This window comes from Oculina patagonica, chromosome 4, assembly GCF_052425735.1.
Source record: "Oculina patagonica isolate OP01 chromosome 4, crgOcupat, whole genome shotgun sequence".
NCBI classification, from domain to species: domain Eukaryota; kingdom Metazoa; phylum Cnidaria; class Anthozoa; order Scleractinia; family Oculinidae; genus Oculina; species Oculina patagonica.
Genome location: NC_135761.1, coordinates 37,807,056 through 37,820,187, shown reverse-complemented (window position 1 = coordinate 37,820,187; position 13,132 = coordinate 37,807,056). Strand labels below are relative to the sequence as shown.

At 40.2% G+C, this 13,132-nt stretch overlaps 1 long non-coding RNA gene and 1 pseudogene across 1 annotated transcript in view; one reads left to right on the top strand and one right to left on the bottom strand.

The window, feature by feature from the left end:
• Positions 1-9,087, top strand: part of LOC144652364 (uncharacterized) — a 110,394-nt gene extending 101,307 nt beyond the window's left edge. Inside the window, exons 3-4 of the long non-coding RNA XR_013570507.1 lie at positions 7,264-7,369; positions 8,039-9,087. This is a non-coding gene — a long non-coding RNA (uncharacterized LOC144652364). The remainder of the gene's footprint in view (positions 1-7,263; positions 7,370-8,038) is intronic.
• On the bottom strand, positions 2,400-7,177 carry LOC144647870 (uncharacterized; annotated as a pseudogene).
• Positions 9,088-13,132: the final 4,045 nt, after the last annotated feature.

The window sequence follows — 13,132 nt, the reverse complement described above, 5'->3', positions numbered from 1 at the left end:
TAGACCGACGGCAAACGGCTTTAAATTCTCATTATAAGAAGCGATACCACTAAATTGCAATGTCTCTTCGTTGTGGCTCTCTTCAGTTTCGCCACCGGGCAAACTAGACGAAGAATTTGTCGAAGAAAATATCTTTTATAACCCTGTTAATTCTCAGTATATTCTCTCTTGGAACACTCGAAGCTCGAAGCGACGATGCGCATATGACGTCACGATCCAACTCATGCGTAAATCCGCTTTTCAGTACAGTCGCTGGCTCACTTTAGACGTCCGAGTAATGGTGGACGGGTTTTCCACGATTTTCGGCAAGCAATTTCAAGGCTTATATCGCTCTCAACGTTCTAAATTCTAGCGCGCTAGTTAAATATAGACTTATTGAACAAATTGACTTTAGAAAAAGTCGAAAAGAAAAACAAAAATTTTGGTCATAGTAGCACTTTAAATAAAATTGGAGTTGGACGAGTTGATTGACGGGTGGAAATTATTGTTGTTTTCACAACATTGGAATTAAGAAATGTTAAATGTGAGATGGAAATTCATACAGTTTTGGCGACCAATTCCACCAGCTGAGCAGTGAAACTTGGTACCGTGAGGACACTGCTTTCCTCGCATAGTTTTGGACAACATCGAATAATAAATGTTATCTCTATTGTAAGCTGTCAACACCTTGTTAACAAGTTGTGTATCGCAGACAACAGTACTCCGGGAAAATACAACAGTACTCCATTAATGTTTCCGAAATTATAGCGCTCGGAGTTGATTTAACAGGAAAGTACGCGGACATGGTTAATGTTTATAAAGAAATGTTTCGTTGCAATGAAACTTGAAGTACATGTTGCTTTATTAAGGGGAAAGCACACAGTACTCCATCAAAACAAGGTAATGAAATGTTATCGTTCTCATTATCTTTTAAACTCGAGTTTTCAATGGAGTACTGTTCAAAATCACTCAAAAACGTTACTTCAAGATAAAAGCTTCGACTCACTTGCTTGGAGTTTCACTGCCTAACTTATATTTAAGAAAAGCTGCATTAAATATCTTAAAATAGCGTTCTTTGGCGCGATTTTCTCATGGAGAACTGTGGAGTACTGTGAGACGAAATGTTTACAGTGTAATTAAGTTTACTATTGAATTCCTTGCCTGCGAGAAGTCACGGAAACTGTTCACAACGTTCGCATACGGTAAATAATAATGTCACTTAGAAGCAACTATGACATTGTCCCTAGTGTTCTTTAAAGAGGGCAATAAAACTGAACTAAAGATACCAAATCCCAAAAACGAATAATTCCACCCTTCTACTCCGAAGATGTTTATGTTAACTCTCCTTACTGGCTGTATACATTTCTTTAAATGTTAGTTCGGAGAAATGAGACATGAAGAGAACAGTTTCAGTATTTTCAGTATTTTACGTTGGTTTTTGACGTCTTAACCAAATTAGTTACACACTCCATACAGGTAAATGTTTATAAACATCAGAACATGTCACGCAATAACAACACCGCTTTTAAACCGTCTTTCACCTAATCGGTAGTTTTTATTGTTTCAACTTACAACTTGACCAAAAGAAAGAATATACTATATTCCTTGAGCACACCAAACTTCAGCTTTATAGCGTACATAGTTTTTAAGTTATGGAATATTTTATGCTCTATGTCTGATTCAGACAATCCTCGTCAATACCCTTGGGAAGGTCGTCAAGTTTTCGCTCCCCTCCCCCCTCATTCAATGTTGAAGTCTACCTACAGACCTCAATCACAGCATATTGTCTATCATTATGTTCAGAAATACTTCAACATTGATATGGGGGAGAGGGGGGCCAAACATCTTGTGTAGGTACCTAGAGACTACATTTATGTCGAAATTTTTGAAATTGCGGTGTATATGTGCAACCTTCCCAAGAGGTATTGTCTGGGATTGTAAATGTCCACTTTTTTCTGCTGTCGAGTATTCTTCAGATTCATTTCCTTCGATTCTAGACTTCAAAAGATGTCTTTTAATCGTTAACGGAGAAAAACATTGCCTTGAAAGGGACACCATTTTCTTGTTTGGTCAAATGGACATGGGAAAACGAGCCTGCAATGTCCCATACATTTTCAGTACGTTTCGGCCAGCGGTTACACAAATAAAAAAAGTCACGGACGAACTATCTATCTTACAGAGCCGTCGACATAGAGTTACTGGCTTTACTTAAAGAGCCAGTAACCACAAAAGTTATAGCAGGCATATTCCTTGTAAAGTGATGTTTGACTGAATTCGTCTTGACTCAAAGAGAACCTCAAGCTCCTCCAAATGGATGGAATGCCAGTATTTCAAACGCCCTGGTATATAGACGTTTTAATCATAGTTGGGTACTTTCTCAATGTTCGCAGACCATAATTTTATGGGTTTTGGTTTCTGGGTTAAAATACTAACTTGATGCACGAGTCCTGTCTCCTGAAGTGAGAAGTGCACAAAGAGAATGGCAAGTTTGTAACCCCTTCAATGGTGCCTGCATCTTCTGTAGCTCTGGTTGTAGTACCTGACGGCTCTCTTGACAGTGCAATCTCCTTCCAGTCATCCACCCATTCCTTATTTTCACAGTTGCCAAAATTCTCAATAATGCAATCATGGCAGTAACAAGATCTTTCTCTTGTGAAGACTTTCAGCTGTTCACTGCAAGTCCTCACAGAGTGAAATTGTCGGATGCCTTTTACACTGCAGAATTTTCCATCGTCCCGGTTGCGTGCAACACTCAGATCACCAGTAGAGGGCAAATAGAAGAAGACACGCCTCTTAAGCTGCACAGACTTCTGCCTAGCAGGAAAAGAGGATGCAGCTGGCTCAGAGAAGTTATCTCTTAGAAAGTCACAAAGATCTTTAGCATTTGATAGAGTTGCTTTTCTGGAAATAACTGCTGAGGTAGCCTTCTGTTTGACATGGGAGCCAGCAGCGTCTTGTTCTCCCTTTGCATGGGATGTAGCAAAGTAATTTTGGTGTACTGTATATCCAAGGGCTGCCAGGGAACATGACAAGTCACCCAAACAGTGCCGGCTCTTGTACTGCCCTGCACATCCATCTGTAAATTCATGCATTTTTCTGATGGTGCACTTTGATTCTTCTAAATACTTTGAAATTAACTTTTGGATGTGAAGGACAGAGTCTTGATCCTTGGTGGCATCATCGGAGATCACAAACAAGTGCTCTTTGCAGATTGCTGGTTCCTCTTCTGTGCTCTGGATACCATCAGCCTCAGCAGTTGAATGCCTGTACAGAATTGTTACATGAAGACTAACTTTGTTCACATCAAAGTACTGGGACTGAATTTCGTCTTGAAAACGACAGGCATAACCCTCAGAATAGTCATGGATGCACATAGCTTGATCCAGAGGAAGATTTTCGAGAAGGGAATCCAGCTGTTCACGTTGCCACTTAGCAAGAAAGGAATGGTAAGGAAACTGTCCTAACAGCTGCATGAAATAATCAAACAGTTCCTTGGGTCCTGTGTTCTTCTCTACAAGGGCTATTTTCTTCATTTCCTTTCCATCAGCAGTCAACTTTCCAGTTGGAATATATTCATACCGTTTCCATTTCACTTCATGGTTGCCAGCACCTTCTTTCTCCTCTGGCAGCAAAACCAACTTGTCAACTCCACAGTCTTTGCACTCCCTTTTCAAGCATTTCAATTTATGATAATTTTGATTTTCAGCTTTGGGGCAAAGTGTCTGTTCAATAATATTTCCAACCGAAGAATATACTTCTGTAACCGCTTCATTATCTTCTACACTTGCATCAAACACTTTCTTCCTAAACTTCATGCAGTCTTTGAAAACAATTTGAAGTTCAACATGCTGACGACACATGCAAGTCTGTCTATCTCGCTCCCTTGCCCCACGAACAAAATAAGGCTTCAGATTTTCAAATTTTCACTGGGATATCTTTATCTCCGGGTGCATTGATGTAAACTCTATGTAAGCTTCCGTTTGGGTTTTTTCAAGCACGTGTTTCGGATGTTCCACCCACGTTTTCACTCCAACGCGTTTTCTAATCAAATCTTTCTTGTTGCCTGTCGGCCTACTTGCCACAATTTTCCAGTAATCATAAACGATCTCTTTTGTTTCTTCAGTTATTGCATCCCGCCTGGTTTTTCGTTTCGTTGCAAGCCAGCTGGGCTCCTCGCCTTTTAAAATCATTTCATGTTTCTCAATTCCTGACCTAATACTTCTTCGATCCAAGGCTATGAGCTTTGCAAGTGTTTTCTGGCTTCTGCTCTTTTTGACGTTTTGGCCAAAGGAAAGTGATTTTGCCGCTCCAAGTGCAGCTCTCCCTTTATTTGACTTGTCATTTTTGACGGCTTTAAGGCCTTGAGCGAGGTCGCTAGCAAGCGCTTTTAGTGCAACTACTTCTTTCTCCTCTTCTGGTGTTTTGATTAGTCCGCGTTTCTCTAGTACTTTCCTTGTCCGTGGACTTTCTGATAAAGCTGCCATTATTTCGGCTTTTTTCTCCGGGGTATCTGGGAGAGTTTCTTTTACACATCCAACAGCACGTTTCTTTGCCATCCTGTTTTGGAACGGCGTTCTGGGAACTTCGAGCAGCATGGCTTCTGCTTGAACCTGTGTATTTTGGTCTTTCTTTTTCTGCCGGTATCTCTTACTTCGTTCTCTAGCCATCTTTCTTTTTTTCTCGAGTCTCTCTCTATTTTCCAAAGCTGTCTTCTTCTGCTTTCTTTCCCGCCGATGTTTTTTTGTGGAATCTTTGACTGAGATATTTTTGTTTCTCAAAGATCGTCCGCTCTTCTCTTCTTGACATTTCCTTCTGTTCCTTCTGCCGTCAATGACCTTTGCGATGATCTTCTCCCTGTTTTTCTCATAATGAGCCCTTCTTTTCTCTTGTCTTTCCTTCTTCTTTTGTTCTCGCCACATCTGAATCCTAGAAACTCCAGAATCCATTATTTTCGAATTTAATTTCACGGCCTCGTGCTTGCGAACAACACCAAAACTTGATTATGACATACAGGACGACGCAGACGTGCATGAATGAGTTTCCCGCTCATTTTCTGACCTTTTGCAATATTTAACTTCCTAATAAGGAAATCTAAAACAATACTGATTGATTCTGTGAACTTACAATGGTTTCGAAGCGAACGAAGGCTTCGAAGCAGCGAGAGCGTTGAAATTCGATCATTTACCTTCGCCAGGATCGAATTTGCCGTCCCAGTGTTTAGAACAAACTTAATGGCCAATATTTTCGTCGGCTTTCAAAGTATTCGATCGCTTTTGCTTCCAAAATTTAGCTTGCCGTGTGAGCATTCCGCTTATGTCAACATTGACAAACTCCAGATCATTCACTGTAAACAACACAGCGAAAAACATTGGGCGACCAAATTATCATTGCACCACTTGCTGACTGTTTAGAACGCCGCAAAAAAATTAATATCTCCACAACGTTTCGATTTAAGCGCTTAAAATTAAGGGGAAGTGAAAATCAACTAATGAGCATTACATTTTGAGGTTAAAATATTCTGTTAAACATAAATTACGAACCGCACATTAAATTTAAAATGTTCTGTCTCTCTCAAGACCTAAAGCGTGACGCATCATATGGTGAACACTTTCGTTGATAATAAGAAATAGTTAACAATATTTTCCCATATTCTGTTTGCCAATCATTTGATAACAAAACCATTTTTACTTTCTGTTAAGTTTTTCGGCTATAAACGAAACAAAACTTCGCAAAAACGGGAAAATGTTGAATTGTAAACCCTGTGCGTGTTACGCGTGACGCCATGTTTTGGTCGCTAACTTTGAAAATCGGCTCAGATTCTTTTTTTTTCTTAGATCCTTTATTTTACTTTTGTTTCGCCCAAAACTATCCATAACATATTTGTAACAATTTTGGAAAGTCTCAGGCAAATCTGGTTATTGCGCGCAGAGATATTCTTAAGTGATTTTAGCAAACCTCTGATTTTTCCAATTGTGCGTGACAAGCGTGCTACTGATCATTTATGGTTTGTGGATTTATTACATTTGTGGTTAAAAGTTATTACATTTATGGTCAATTTTTATTACATACAATTTTATGGTTGGTATTACATTTATGGGTGATACACGGAGGGTTTCCATTCCACTTGACCAGCGGTCGAGAAACGAGCGACCCTGGAAAGATTTGAAGTTGGAAGTATTGGACTTCCAGTTGAATTGCGAATGCCTAGCTTTTTTTTGTCCTTGTCATTATTTCCTTGGTTCCTACATCGTCTTCTCTCTTCCTTGGTTTTCAGTTTTTGCATCCTTTTCCTTCCTTTTTTTCTTTTTTCGTCACTAAGAACATCTTTTGTTGGACCAAACAGATCCCCTAATTTTGTTTCTTTTATTTCCTTGACCGTTGGGGCCTACACGACTCCTACGTTTGTGACATTTGTAACCTTTGCCGTTTTATGTTGAGTTCGGTCTTTCAACCTTATTTGCTTCTGACTTCTATCTGAGGGTACTGTTATTATTTGGAGGCATAATGTATTGAATAAAGCCGTAAGATTGTGGCCAAGGAAGTGTGTAGAGGTCAAATAAGTCCGCGCTGCGTGGTTTCCGTTTAATAAATGTTGACGGGCCTGCACGACTCCTGCAGTTCGCAAGTAAAGATTATATAGCCTTTAAAGCTTATGAGGAGTTCTTTCCTTTGCCTGGGACTGAAATCCTCCTCATCTAGCTGGGTGCATTCACCAATCCTTTTTAATCGTTGCTTGACCTCCCCATCAGACATTACTTCATACTCTGTATCCAAATGACCACGTACTATTCCAAGGTCTTCACACCTTTGGAGTTCCCATTTCCTTATTTCTAAGAGTGGAATTTTCCTGGCAGAAACTGTAAATTCCACCTCCTGGAGGGAGCCATCACTCTTTAATACCAACTTTCTGTATTTCTTTGGCACAACCAGTTCCCCAATTATGTATTCACCTGAGTCAAGTTTGTCCTATTATAATAATAGTAAGAATAATAATGATATTAATAATTATAGTTATAACATGCTATTATATGATTATATTATATATATTTATATTTAATATTAAATGAAAAGTAGTTATTACATACATAATAATCTTGTGACTTTTTCCCTTTATTTTTAAATCAAAGCCAGGAAGGATTGATAAAGTGGTTCTTGCACATGGACAACTGTTGATAATAATTGTTTCCATTAGAGGCATTTTCTAGTATTTATGAACTAAGAACATATTAACACAAGTTTTTACCTTTAAAGTTTCTTTGATTTCTTTGTTTGTTCTGAGTACAGGAACAGAGATGTCTCCTCCAACCAACTTATTCAGCCTAAACCTTGGCTTTCGGTTGTTTTTGTGAAGCTGTTGTAAACGTTGTAAATTGACGCCTTCGTTTTCCAGGTACTCTTTCACCACCATGTTTCCTAGCCTCACTTCTGCTAGACCATACCTTCTTGAAAGGTCTGAATAGTTGATCTAAGGAATAGTTTATATTTCATCAATTACTGGTAGAAGTTGTTTACTTCAGTGTAATAATTGAACAAGTGTGATAGTTCTTGATAACTCAACCCCCCGATAACTTGAACCATTTTGGATTTTCCTTGAAGGTTCAAGTTATCACAAGTCATTATGCATGAAGAGGTCAGCTCTGGTCATGTGGGCTGCCTATTAGCCTGAACAGAAAAGAGGCTCCTTAGTGTGGAATAGGGTAAAAGGATATCAGTTAACACAGTATGGGGTGTGGTACGGGTAGGGGTACCCCTGCCCCCGCCCCAGGTTCTACTCGGTTTTATTATTATTATTATTATTATTATTATTGTTGTTTTTATTATGCTCTACTCAGCTTGCTTCGCTTGCCAATATTCTTTCTTGTTGCCTGTTCTTTGGCTAGCTGTGGCTAGCTACAGTGGCCAGGGTACAGCTGACCCTTTTTTAGTTTAAGATTTTGAATATTACATGGTCCTTTTTTCCATAGTTCTCCCATACACCGTGCATGTATTGAATAAATTTCTATAGCACAGAAAGTAAACTTACCTTTTCACCATCTTTCATGTTTGTTACTTCTTTCAGGAGGTTTTCCTTGTCAAAGTTGACCTGATTTGGTGGCGGAGAATGGCGTTTTTTCTTTCTTTTGCCGCCCTCTTCCTGTCTCTTCCATTTCCCGACCCTTGCAACAGCTTCGTCCGTGGTCTCAAAGAAAAGAGTGTTCCTCTGTCTGGCCCGCTGACTGTACGACTGCCTCGTCGCTAACATGGTGTCGGTGTCACGTTTGGACCATACCTCCTCGACCTTCTGTTTTTCTTGGCAAGCCTGTTGTCGACGCTCGTGTTTCTTTTGGATCATGTTCTTCTTTGCCTGAAGGTCAAGCTCAGATACATTTGTTTGAGCTTCAGCAAAGCTAACTTTAAAAACTTTCTGAAATGGCGCATCAATTTTGGAATAAATATGCTTTACTGCTGATTTAATAGCTTTTTGTGTTGGCTTCACTTTGCTGTTAAGCTTGTTTTCATTTTGAGCAAGGGCATCTTGAACTAGCCTTTGTGGCTTTAGCTTGGCAGCGTTTGGAAAGAGAGATTGCACAGCAAAGTGATGTACTTGACAGGCGTCACAGTTCAACATCGTGTGCTCTGATTTTTGGGATTCTGGTAGTGCCTTCCATTTTGCAAGAGAAAAGTGGTGGAGGTACTTATTCCTGTTCTGAGAGTTCATTTTCCGAAATAAATCGTAAATGATTTTGGACTTTTTCATATACAGTGTCCTCTCCACGGCCAATTTTGCCCGCGCTGATTCATCCAGCAACTCGAAGTAGTTTTTCCATCGCTGAACGGGATTACTCTCTTTAGCCACACTCCCAGGTTTATGGAAGCTTTCTTTGACGGCCACCCTGGAAAACCCGCAGCTAAATATTGCAGTCATTGTCTTCTCGCTAAAACTCCTTTCTTTTCTCGCCTGTATTTGCAACGTTGTGATCTAGCCACAAGAAGGCGCACGTTGAAAACTTTTGAATATTGCGCGCAAACTATAATATATTTGTGTAATTTTATACCGTAGGAGATAGTGTTACAAATTTAGTTAAAGATATCCCGCGTTTTCTCTCCTCAACTAAAGAAAATATTGAAATAGGCTCTATTATTATGAACTTTTAATAGTACTTCACTAGCACTACAGGTTGTTGTTGTCGTTATTGTGTCACTTCTGTTTTACTTGAAAGATACGGATTTGTGCCTTACCTCTGCAGAATTTCATGTGTTTCAAAAGCGTAAGTACAGCGTTATGGCCTTCAAATTTACTTGTTCTTCCAGCCTTGCGAACAGCTTTTGCCGCCATGTTTTGACTTCGCGGCCTAGCCTCGTAAACTCTTTTCGGAAAGCTAATTGACTAATGTCCATCCATGGCAACTGAACCAACGGTAGTCTCGCGTGAGAAAATGGCGGCCAAAGAACTGAATTCGCGGTAGCGAGTTTCTCGATTTCCCACTATTACACGGAATTATTTATTCACAAAATTGCGTATTTTGAACTCCTCTAGCACCATTCTCTTTATTTCAGCTAGGAACCAAATGAAATTTAGGCCATATCTTGTACAAATCTTTGAAAACACTACGAAATCGGAACTCAATCAAACACGATCGAATGCCTGTTAAAAATAAGACAACTGTTACACTCATTCCGAGTGTATTTATCGAGTTTATTATTCCACAGATCTGAGTGAGGCATTTATCGATTGTTTTCTTAAGAATATATAGTGGGAATTTCCTCGTAATGGCACACGGCTATTTTCGCGCTTAATTTACCGGTTTTTGAAAGTATCAGATAACACCCCAGTTACTTAACGTCATAGTTTAATGTAACAAGTGAAGTTCCAACATTGGGCAAAGTTTTACTGAAATCAGCCAAATTTTAACGAAGTTATAGACAAATTTATGAAATATACAGAAAAAAGTCATGGGAACCAGGCCTTAATCTACTTGACTTAGAAAAAATTAATGTCTTTGTCCCCCTTAAAATTAAAACACACAACTCAAAGTTTGGCGTAATGGATAATGGGTTTGTATTGTGTGCCCTTCAAAAGCCTCACTTATCTACCCAGCTCCATAAGCTAGTGCTGGATCGGACAATAGTATTGGCATGCAAAGAAATAACAAACACAAGCAAAAACAAAGTCAAAGTCTTAGAGGTAACTACTGGGGCTTTGGCTGTCATGAACACCTTCAGTAGGGTGGTGGAACTCTGGAGACAGTGTAGTGTTGAGGGTTCAGCTATGAAAAAATCATCTAATATGTGGAGAATGTTGTGAACCCCGTAATTGTGCTTCAGGATCCATTCTAAGGCGTCGGACAGTTGATTAAAGATGTATGGAGCACTGCGGAGCCCAAAGGGGAGGTAGAGGTCCACATAGAATTTGATTGCCAATAAATACCCAGGAGGTTCCAGTCATCTGGGTGAATGGGGATCAAATGAAAGGCTGACATTAGGTCAGTCAGCCATGAAGAAATCCTGACTCAGAGTTTGGAGAAGTCGGATGGCATCGTCAATCCCGACATACTGGAGGGAATACAGATCCTTTGGTATGTGGTCATTGATGATATCCTCCGCTGGGTACCAAAGATGGTAAATGGTATGCCATTCAGAGGAATGTTTCTTAGGAACAACACCCACTGGGTGACATTGAAGGTCAGTAAGAGGGGACGAAAGTAAAGGGCCTGGTACTCTGCCCATCTTAATCTCTTTAGCTAAATTAGATGAAACCACTTCAGGGTGTTGGGAAGCAGAAATCAAATTACAGGAGAACCAGGGTTTACGAGGACAAGTGTACTCAATTCGAGCCCCAAACCATAAATTATGAATTAAAGAGGTAACAAAGTTCATGATGTAGGCGGTCGATCTCAATAGGAGAGGATGCAGCAGCCCTGTTACTTCTTAAGGCTGTGGCTGGTCCTTGCTTCATTTATTGCTTCCAGACTGCTTTGGGCAGGTGGAGAGGGAATGGCTGGTGGAACTGCACCGGCTGCAGATGTGTGGGAATGGATAGGAGCGACGTGAGCGTCCGGAAGTCCCATTGAAGTAATAGAAGTGGGAGTTACCTGTGTGGCGACGGGATGGGTCAGCTAAAGGGCAGTCTCTCTGGAGGTGGTGAGGACTGGAGCAGTGAGGGCTGGCCAGGCCAGAGAATGTAAGCAATCTTATCCCAACTCAGTGTCAAACAGTGAGCTGCCCGGCAATGGAACTGTTCGTCGTAGGACAGCCAAGCGAAAGCCTTAAATTTGGTGGCCGCCAAGCTGATGATCTGCTGTTATTTCAACAGCTCGAGGAATCTCCGAGGGTAGGCAGCCACAATGACAATCATGTACATTGTGAAGGCATCTATTCTTTTTGAAAACTATGGATCACGGCTTACGTTAATGTACCATAGTAAAACAGGTAACCCCCGGGGCATGGGGATGAGTTCGCCAACCAAATTGAATGTCGGGGTGCTGGGCGTGGTGGATCGAGTCGGGAAGTAAAGCAGAAAAGTCAATGTACTCACCCTGCGGAATACGATCTTTGAGTGTTCTGTTCAAAGGACGATTTAGGCCATATGGAGTAGCCAAACCAGGCATAGGAAGACATGCTGGAGTGGTTAATCCAGGCGTAGAGCGACTCAGAGCTCCGTTGTTTTGGTTGGCCAGGGCCGCTTGTACAGAAACTCGGACCCGCTTTGAAGGCTTTGCGACGGTCCCTGCGGCTGGATGAGTATGTCAGGGTCAGAGTCCTTGCCCGACAATGCATCCTCGTGGTCTGACAGTAAAGAAAGATCATTGATGTTGTCGTCGGATCTGCCTGACCGGTCTACAAAGACTGATTTTTGGCTCCGGACACAGACCGATTCGATGCAGAATGAGGTCCTGTAGTCGAGCATTTTGAAATGCGACCTGCAGCTGTCTTTGGAGCTGAGCAGGGAGATCCGCCAGATTGGGCCGCTCGAAGGGCGGTGATTAAGAAGAGAAGCAAAATGAAATAATCAAGTTGAACCCGTTATTTCCAACCGTCAGGGGAAACAAAAAATAGTTCGAAATAGCGGGAGTTCGAAATAGCCGATAGTAAATGACTGCAGGGCAAACCCAAGGGAAACGGGTTTTAGTTCGAATTAAGGGGGAATTCGAAATAACCGAGTTCGAATTAGCGAGGTTCAACTGTAGCTTCAAATGGCTGACTGGGCAACACACAAACACTTGAGAGAATTAAAATGAAAGTGAGGAATAAACAGGACAATTAAGAGCCAAAATAAAGGTCACTTTTAATCAATTGTTGCCTTCTCATTGGCATGTGGATGTCCAACAATTTCAACCACATGACAACTGGAAATCAACCAAAATAATGTAATCATACCTGGTCACATAGTGCCATGTTCAAAGTCACTATCAATTAGTTAGTCTTAAGGTGGCTCTAGTAGTTTAGATATGCCTCTCTTTGGCATTCTATTGCTGCTACACCTGTAATGTTGAGGTTTAACTTTTAGAACATCCTTGTAAAGGTTTTGACTAATAAACAAATTGGAGTCACTGTGACGCCAAAATTCGTTGCCATGGCAACTACAAAAGTAATCAAAGATACCTTATTTTTGACCATTTGAGGCTAATAACTCTAAAACTATACGGTAAAAGTTTTTATTTTTCATATATTTTTGTCTAAAGGACAAAAGAAACAATCTGACAATTTTAAAAAAAAATTATGTCAGAAATGTTCAGAGCCACCTTAAATTTATGCAAAAATAACGTAGCTCCGAATCCTTTTGACAGATTTCTTTAAAAATTTTGCAAAAATGTTTATTTTGTCAGTCGGATAAAAATATGTAAAAAAGAATCACTTTCACCGAGTAGTTTTTGAGTTATTAGCCTCGAAAGGTCCAAAATAGTGTATCTTTAACCTCATATGACGTTGCCATGGAAACAGATTTTGACGTCACTATGACCTCAAATTGTTCATTGGTAAATGTTGTTTACGTTTGTGCTAAAAGATTTTCCTTAACATTATTGGTATAGCTGTGATAGAATATCAAAGACTGGCATGTCTAATTCTGACCAAACTATTACAAGCCACCTTTATTGCATTTATACTAACATCAATAGTGGCCTTTGCTGTTGTAACATAATGTCCTGTTATACAAAATTTTTATTTTGTTTGT